This window comes from Notolepis coatsorum, assembly GCF_963971535.1.
Source record: "Notolepis coatsorum genome assembly, chromosome: 4".
Lineage (NCBI taxonomy): Eukaryota > Metazoa > Chordata > Actinopteri > Aulopiformes > Paralepididae > Notolepis > Notolepis coatsorum.
The window spans coordinates 25770745-25780744 of NC_140168.1; positions in this window are offsets into that span (position 1 = coordinate 25770745).

Consider the following 10000-nt stretch of genomic DNA (forward strand, 5'->3'; position numbering starts at 1 on the left):
TGTATTGTTTATTCTTATTTATTGTGCCTATATGTATGAAATGGCTGATAAACGATGTCTTGTTTTGTAAGCTGTAAATGAGGGTAAACCTCAGTGTCTTACGAGTTGAAATAAAAGGTTTGAGATTAAATTAACTATCTATGAGGCAGTGGATGCTAACTTTTCTGGATGTTATCTACATTCAGTTCTCAGCAGCCGATACATGAAGCTAAAGGCGTCAACTTGTGGCTCACAGCCACTGAAAACCTGATGGATCTCTCGTAACTCCTTTCATTGTTATTTTTTATCATTATATTTAGTTTTCTGGTGGCTGGCTTGCTATTATGTTCAGGGTCTTCATTCATTGTGCTTCCAATAATTTAATTGTAAGTTTTTAGCTGTAGTATTTATTTATTTAATAATTATTTATTTTTTGTTATACTCTTTGTTCTGTTTTTGTTTTTCCCCAGTAAGTCAAATATTCAGTGTATTATTGGTTTATTCTCCTTGAATAAAAATAAAATGTCTTCACAAAAAGAGAGCTTTGTTGAACTAGAAAACACGCTAATATATATTATACTATATGCGTATATGTCTGTATCCTGTACTATACTGTTACATTTTACACCTGTTTGTATATAGCATATATAGGCTACATGCTAGATAGGCTATATAGTCCAAAACACATGTAAAATATCCTATATGCGATTATATTTAAAGTTGTCTTACATTTCGGTGTATTTCTTTTTCTTCTTATTTCTCTTGTCGTGTTGTTCTGTTGCAACAAAGTAATTTCTCGACGAGGATAATAAGGTTCTTCTTATCTCATCTTATCTTACCAGTAAGTTAAAACCCATTCTACTGTTTTATCATGTGATTTATTATCAAAATACCCTTGAGGACAATATCATATTAAAATGCATTGCCTATAGAGAACAAAATAAATCCTGCAGTGGATTTAATATGAATGGCCTCGGCTTTCAAATGGTTGAATTGGAATAAAGCGTTCATGGAATACTTTCTTATGATGTGGCTCAAACGGCTTTATGATTAAACGTGAGGTTGGCCATTTTGGAGAAATGAGGCAGAATGAGTTCACTGCAGGCCCGGCTGGAATAGAGAACGTTCTGCGTCACTCGTCATGCCAGGTGCCATGTGCAGTGTACACGTGACACGTGTCTTCTACACCCTCACAGGCAGCTCCAAGCTGGACCTTTCAGAGAAGAACTGACCGGCAGGCAAGTTTGCATTGCACTGCTGCTAGAAGATTTGCACTAAGTTCTCTTTTACCTCTATATTTATTTCACTCATTCATTTCATTTTTAGCCACTGTTTATATTGTATAGTCCTGTATATTGTGTGTGTGTATATTGTGTCCTATATGTTACTTACTTTATGTTCATATTGTCGAGATCTTTTTATATACACTGACTGTGGGAAGGAGGGGACGTCATTTAAATGTTCTGTATGTCTTGCACATTATGGGAAATTACAATAAAGTTGACTTAGACTTTGACTTTGATAAACTGTGTACTATTTGACAATGGTGGTGTCATCTGATTGATTCTTAGGATTCAGCATTCTCCTGCACGGAGAGTTGTTGCTCCATGATGTTTCCCACGGGATAATAAACAGTATTTCTATTCCACTGTCAAACATCTCCGCCCCAAAGAGGTGTTCCTAACATATTGAATAAATAATATTATATTATTGTTCCCCCAATGGTTTTAGTCTCTTTCATAAATAAGAACCGAGAATGAGTTTTAAAAAGTTTAAATTGATAATTATAATAATAATTGTGCTTGTTTATTCACTGTGTCCATGGAAACGACGATGAACGATGAGCCATAAAGGTATGGTTTCCTCACGCAGAAAAGACATACAGTAGCTATAGGCCGTTTACTTTGCTGCATAACTCATAAATGTTCGGACAAGTTATTTGTGATACACCCAATTGTATAGTAATTAAAATTCAAAGTTATTCTTTCCAACTAATTTGGTCGCGGATGTCCAGATTTGGTACAGATTGGGTCCCTCTTGGGCAGAGGTGTTTAGCAGGCCGTGACGTACAGGCGTGGAAACAGCTCTGCATACTGGTGTGAAGATTCAGGCCACCCTGAGATTTTGTAATATATGATTCCAGCGGCCTGGGACGGTCACACAGACAGAGAATATCACGAAATATGACCAAAATGGTTCTAAGGAAAATATGTCTACCCCACCTTTAGCTCTGTGAATCTGATTTCTATGGTGTTAAAACTAGTTGCTAAGTGACGGCATTAAAAACAAGTTGTAAATCAAACCAGGTGTCATCCTGGCTACCTGGCCTGCCGTTCCTCACACCCTCGGCTGTGGGCTGTCGCCATGTCAACCTGGCAAGATCACACCCATCCATCCCATAACCACTGTTTCTGCCAGTTTTTGATGTTTCACTGTGTTCTCAATTAGATGGCTCTCACTGACCAATACTTGAATGTTTACCCCTGTTATTATGACGGGGAGTAATGAGGACCTTCTAACTTATCTAACGGGGATAAACGTAAAATATTGGTTTTAGTAAAAAGAAAATGTTTAATAAAAAAACGTTAAAAGAATGTCATCTTTCTACACATTTGTACACATTTCTCCTTACGCCAAGCAGATATAGACACATTCACTCTGTTACTAGCTGTCAGTCCACTCTCCATGTGTTATTATATCCATGATAAGAGTAAAGGACAGGTCACAGGTCTGAAGGGCATAGCAGGCTAATAAACAGTTAAACACCAGGTTCTGAGATGAGTTTGGGAGCAGAATCTGTATAACGCTCACTGAGCCTAACTGTGCCTCACTGCCTCACTGAGCACAGAGTAACAATCTATCAATGAGATTTTTCTGCACTGCAGTTTTTTGCACCAGACTGTATAATCATTGTATATCTTCCTGTACATTTTACATTTTACTGTATATTTTTGGACTGTATATTCTAGAATGTATATACATAATTTAGAATGTATAATACATATTTTAGAATGTATATCTTTGACTGTGTATTCTTATTTATTAAATTTTTGACTACCTAGATGTTTATCGAAGTACTACAGTACTAATAAAGTACTTCTATTCTATTCTAGCAGATGGTAGAACTCGCTCACTCTATTGCTCCCAAAAGTAGTTTTATTGTTATGGTTTGTAACCGACCCCAATCGCACAACACAAGACAGGTATGAGAGTAAGCCAAAACAGGGCATTTATTTCTTACATAACAAAAAGCGGCACAGTCCCTTTAAGGGAGAACACAAAAACACTAGAGTCAAAGAAATATGGAAAATGCGGCACTGTGCCTTTAAGAGGCGAACAGGCTAAGGGACTAAGGCTAAGGGACAGGGCCAGGGACCAGGGCTAAGTGTCAGGGCCAGGACCAGGGGCACTGGAGAGGGGGAACAGGGACAGAGGCCCGGAGAGGCGGGCTGGAGACAGGGACAGAGAACAGGGTTAAGGCCTTGGACAGGGCGAGGGCCAGAGCTGCTTACAGGGATGAGGACAGGGTTCCGACGGCGGAGGCCTGGCACGGGAACAGGGGCCCGACGGCGGAGGCCTGGCACGGAGACAGGGGCCCGACAGCGGAGGCCGGGCATGGAGGCAGGGGCCCGACGGCGGAGGCCTGTCACGGGGACAGGGGCCCGACGGCGGAGGCCTGGTACGGAGACAGGGGCACTGGAGAGGGGGACAGGGACAGAGGCCTGGAGAAGCGGGCTGGAGACAGGGACAGAGAACAGGTTAAGGCCTTGGACAGGGCGAGGGCCAGAGCTGCTTACAGGGATGAGGACAGGGTTCCGACGGCGGAGGCCTGGCACGGGGACAGGGGCCCGACGGCGGAGGCCTGGCACGGGAACAGGGGCCCGACGGCGGAGGCCTGGCACGGGGACCAGGGGCCCGACGGCGGAGGCCTGGCACGGGGACAGGGGCCCGACGGCGGAGGCCTGGCACGGGGATCCTCCTCCTCCTCTTCGGATGCTGCAGACGGGCAGCGCAGAACAAAGGGGGTCCCAGGGGACCGGGATGGGAACACGCCGTCCTCCCGTGGAATACTAGGGAGCGACGACGAGCCTCACCCCAGGAACGAGGATCACGAAGAGACGCCTTCCTCCCGTGGAATCGGGAGCGATGGCGTGCCGCCTTGACGTCTGGAGTGGGAACACTGGAAAACCTCCCGTAGAGAATTAGGCGGCGGTTACACCTTTCGTATCATCTTCGTATTGTTTTCATATGCGTATCGCCGCGACGTCGTGCGCCTCGAGTCACACTTTCGTTTTTTTTTTTCGTTTTTGTCACCCGAGCACACTGATGTAGTACACTGCCAAAGCAGTAGGTGGCAGTAGGTGGCAAACATGAAGGCAATTTCAACCAATCAGAACGAATGTGCCAATACACTTCCTGGAAGCTCCAGCAAAGAAAATGTCAATAAGGCAGGCGCCTATGCCGCGCCACCATCTTGCCTATTTACTCAATGCAGCAATTCTTTTTCAGCAAAGCCTAATAAAAGTGCAATAAACAAAACGGATACATTCACTGTGTGTTCTGCCTGTCATTTGTTGATGAAACAAAACTAACATCAACACAAGTGACCACCAAGAGCGGATAGTTTAGTCTAAAAAACGATCGGTAGCATTGTTAGCTGCATGCTAACGTCAATGGAGTATGCCATTATAACAATATAGCATTGTGGCTAGAAGCTAACGTTAGCTCACGCTACTTAGCCAGCACCAAAACTGATGATATCGCGAGCTATCAGTAGTTAGATAACATTAGAGACAACGCTGTGTGTATTAAACAAAGGTGAATAGATGACTGGGCCATTTTGTTTAATGCTTGTTAAGTTGAAAGAGGAGCTCTGAGCTAACAGGGTCTGAATCCTGATAGCTCACGTTAGCCAGCTGCTCATGCAATCGGTAATGCTAGCAGAATGAATGGATGTAAACTTTATTTAACATATTGCATATGGGTACAATACAATACGGCTCAATACAAACAATTGTTAAGGGAATGCAGACTGTTGTAGCTTGGACTGGGGTCCTTATAACAATAACTTGACAACACATGGTAGCTGAAGCTATTTGGGACACGGAGCTATGTCCCAAACACACACACTGTTGTCACCGGAAGGGCACGCGATGGTATCTACTGCGCATGGGCGTTTTCGCAACAACGGCTAGCGTGCTGACTACACGCTGTTGTCGATTCGTTTTTTTTGCGTATCTCCAAACGCAAACACAATTTTGCGTTTCAGCCGTATCCACAAAAAAACGCCAAAAAACGCATTTCTGTGTAATAGGGACATCAAACGTCGTCAAAAACGTATAAAAAAACGCCAGGAATACACTAGTCTAACCATGGCCTTAGAGAGCGAAGACGGTGTCCCACTCCAGGCAAACGGCGACAGGTGGTGATGGCTGGGCCGTCGTCTCACGCCGGAGACGCGGCAGGTGATGGTGACGTACAGAATGGTAACGTCCAGAACTCCATGAACACTGAACACAGATACAGATACAGAGTCCAGAACACAGAATCCAGAACACAGAACGACCCGACAAGGACTGGAGGGGAGTCTGCAACCTATGTACTCTCCCGAGGTGATTGCAAACTCCCAACAGGTGCGTGAAGGTAGAGGATCAAGGATGTCCAAGGGTGGGGGCTGGTGAAGAGTAGAGGAGAGTAAATCATCGCAAGGGTGGGGGCTGTTGAGGAGAGTAGACAGGGAAAACAAGGTCCAGGGAACAGGCGAATCCTCACATTTATTGCACTACAGATACAACATGTTGACCTTCTACTTAAAGTGTAAACCTAATGTACATAAAGTGCCACATCTGGGAATTGAACTTCCGACCCTTTCTTTTCTGTTGTGACTTTTATAAATTCTCTGTGAAGAGGTCCCCATAATATATAATTATAGGCCCTGCCATCCTGCAACTTTACCAAATTCTATTATTTTCTGTAATAAAATGTACGACCAGCAATGGTGGGTAAGACTGGCATCTCTGGAACCACATAAGATAAGATAAGATATTCCTTTATTGATCCCCTTACGGGAATTCTGATATGGACCCCTTCTAGGACCAGAACCTTCTCTCCTTTTTCCCTTGTTCTTTTATTTTAATTGTATATGTGTAAATACAAATCTAATTAAAAAAATCTATCTCTCCCGTGTCTCCCCTGTTCTGTCCCTCTCAGCCTCCTATACTGGTAAAGAAAAACAACTGCTCTCTATCCTCTATGAGAAAAAGAGAAATACCCCAGAATCAGGCACGAGTGACAACTTGACATGAATTAGCAACTTCATTCAACTCAAATGTAAACGGCACACAAAGACTTTCCCAGAAACCTTGAAGATGATGAGTGTTTACTGATTTGTTATGCAGTTGTGTTCGTATCCTGCGTTTGAAATCCTTATCTTATCTCAGTGCTGTAGTTTTAACACCACTCCGACTCCGAACAAAACGTAGCACGCGTCGAAACGCTAGTCGTTTGCACCTTACCAATAAAATAGTAGTGGGAATTGTGTGCGGTACCTTCTTTGGGTTCAGTCGTCAAGAAGGTGCAAAGACCTGTTCCTACTATATCCTCCTATTCTGAGAGGCAGGATCTCTGCCTGAAGAGAGGCTGAAGTACAAGATATTCCGCCAATCATTACATTACATTTTACATTTAGTCATGTAGCTGACGCTTTTATCCAAAGCGACTTACAAGTTCTGTACGACAAGTCAGCAGGAAGGGTACAACTCTATCAGCTGAGTAACAATGTTCATCAAACAGTGTTGAAACTTGGGTGCTGCAGTGTCGAGTGCATAGTAGTAAAGACATATTAGTATAGTGCATGATAGTAGAAGACATTAAGACTGATAAAAAAAAATTAGATATTGATTGAAGAAGTGTGTTTTTAGTCGACAGCGAAAGATTGGTCGGGTTTCGGCTGTTCTAACTGTGGTGGGCAATCACCAAAACATCGGTGGTGTAAAGCACGAACTCAGGGCAAACTTCGATTTTGATCATTTTCCGGGCCCGACGACCAGAACCCACCCGGTATACAGTAGTTGGTCATGTCCGCTGGGCAGGTATAGGTGTGTCGGCCCAGTCTCCTGCCGTGGCCTTAAGCACTCCATCTCCAGGATCAAGCTGATGATCCTCAGTGTCAAACCTGAGCCTCCTGACATTAGCATGCCAAAGGTCCCAGAGGGTCCTCTCTAGGGGCGGGGGGGGGGTGGTAGGGGGGGTGCGGGGGGCAATTACTGTCCTCACTAATTCTTTTTATCCCTTTCAAAGGGACGGGTGATTAGAAGAGGAAAGTTTAGATTTCCTGAACTTGAAGTGGAAACGCAAAAGTGACAGACGCATCTCAAGGCCCAATCCACATCTGAGCAGGGAGGGGGAAGTGTGTGTGTGTTGGGGGGAGGGGGGTTATTACTTGGGGGGGTTGTAGAGAAGTGACTGTTGGTGTTTCGCTTGTTTCCCTATGTGTTCCTCTCCCTGGTAACACCTCTATACGCTCTGTTCCACAATCACAGTAATAAAGTCACTTTAAAATACAATACACTGACTGACTGCAAATCGCCCGCTCCCTCGTTCAAAACCCCCTTCAAATGGTTGGTAAAAGAGAGAGAGAGAGAGAGAGAGAGAGAGAGAGAGAGAGAGAGAGAGAGGGGGGGGGGGGAGAGAGAGAGAGAGAGAGAGAGAGAGAGAGAGAGAGAGAGAGAGGGAAGGAAGAAAAACTGATATAAGGTGAGGAGGAGGACATTTGCCGTTCTTATGTCAGTGTTTATTTGTATGTATGTCATTCACAGGCAGAATACGAACCAACCAAACCTACAAGCATTAGAGTTTCAGCACCAAAAAACAACGTATTTACTTATTTGTGGTTTGTGGTCATATACAGTTCACGTTTTCTGATTCACTCACCAAGTTTAATATTGATCTGATCTTTCATATTGGTATATATTAAAATGAAATGAAAAGCCATACAACCTACACGTATACATACCTTCATACAAGCTACATATACACATGTCTGTAAACTGAACCAGATATGGCCATGTGATATGATATGGTTCTAAGATATATTCTATACAGGTCACTATTGAGTCACTATTCATAGGACTAAAATTCGAAGGCCGGGGGTTGAATTATTGCATTGTTTTGTTCAGTGACTAACTTCGGTCATGAGTCAAAATAATGTATTCGCAAACGTTGCGTGTGTGTGTGTGTGTGTGTTTTTTCTTCCCAAGCCTGACTCATCCTCCTCCCTCTGTTTACTTATTTAGGCCAGCGAAGTCCTCTGGAAAATATGCGTGGTTATAACTGTCCCTTTGTGAGGCACCAGACCTCTGTAATATTTCCCACCTAGGTGAGTGTGTGCCGATGCCAGGAGAAGACTGAATCGTTTAACCCTCGCGTCACCAGGGAGCGGGCTAGAGTCGGGTAGAGCGAGGTAGAGCGGGGTAGAACAGGAACACACCTATTTTACCCCCCCCCCCCCCCAACCCTCCGCCGACACAGAATCAGAGGTCCTTAAACTGATACCCTATTATTATTTTCATTATTTTCATGTTTTTATATACTTTAGATACTATTGCTACTGTGTATATGTGTTTTATTACATGTATATATATATATATACACATACCAATTATCGGCTTGTTCTATTCTCCATCCATAGCAACACTATGATATCACCAACATCCTGATGGGGGATCACCTTTGAACTGCCCATCTGAGGTTTCTCTCCACCACGGCGCCTGTGGTGTTTTTTTCCCCTCCTTCCTATTGCTATGTTTTAGGGAGTCGGTCCTTATCTTCATTTGGGTAAAGTCTGGAGGTGTTGCATTTTTAATTTATTTTTTTGATCTATTGTGATGTTTCTTCTTGATCTGTGAAGCCCATGTGGGCAATTCGTTGTGAATAAATTTGATTTGATTTGATTTGATTTGATACCAAAGTATCAATCCCATCCCTCGCTTTTACTGAACGACCATGGGGAACATTCGTTTTGGGTCATTTGATAAAAGATTATTGAGATATATCACCTGTACATTGTATATTACTATTGCACTTTACTGTAACATTTGCACTCTGGTTGGATGCCAAACTTCCTTTCGTTGTACTCTACTTCATACATACATCTGATTAGCACTATTACTCAGTAGTACTAATATTATTTTATACCCAGTTTAATCACCTGTACATTATACATTACTATTGCACTTTACTGTTACATTTGCACTCTGCGTTGGACGCCAAACTTCCTTTTGTTGTACTGTACTTGTGTAAAGACAATACATTTGAATCTGATATGAAATATACAGTACCGTATATATTTGTATGTCTTGTATGTCATAAATGTCTTGATGAATTGAAAATGGAGGACCCTTATGTAAACCTTATGTAAACAAGACGAAAGTATTTTTCTGGTCTTCATCCTCTAAGTCTAAGCAGTTGTTAGTATTGAGCTGTACTGTATTGTACCCATTCTGCAATCTGTTAATAAAGTTATATCAGATTTTAGCTTCAGGGGAAGTTCTCTGATCCCGATACCATGTTTTAGCCTGATATCGGGCCGATATTTTATTTCTTATTTTCATGTACTGGTTTACGTGACTAAACCAACTAATTACAGTATCCGATGCCCAGACTGTACAAGATGTTCATTTTCAACACCATTCCCTTGATACCAGTATACTAGTATTGGTGCATTTCCAGTGAAAGTAGTGGGAACTCTTGTCTCCAGACTTATTACAGGGGACATAATGGAGGAGTTTTTTTTTTACCTATAGGAGCTTCTATCCCCAGGCCATCAGGATGCTCAACGACAATAACATATGTAACAAACCATAAACTATACTCACAGCACACACATCCACACGCACACACTCACTTTAAATAAACAACTCACCATAGCACCCACTTTACTCACTTTAGACACTTTAACACACTTTATATTTATTGGTAAAGAGATTTGCACTACAATTCACACCTCATTGCACCTTACCTA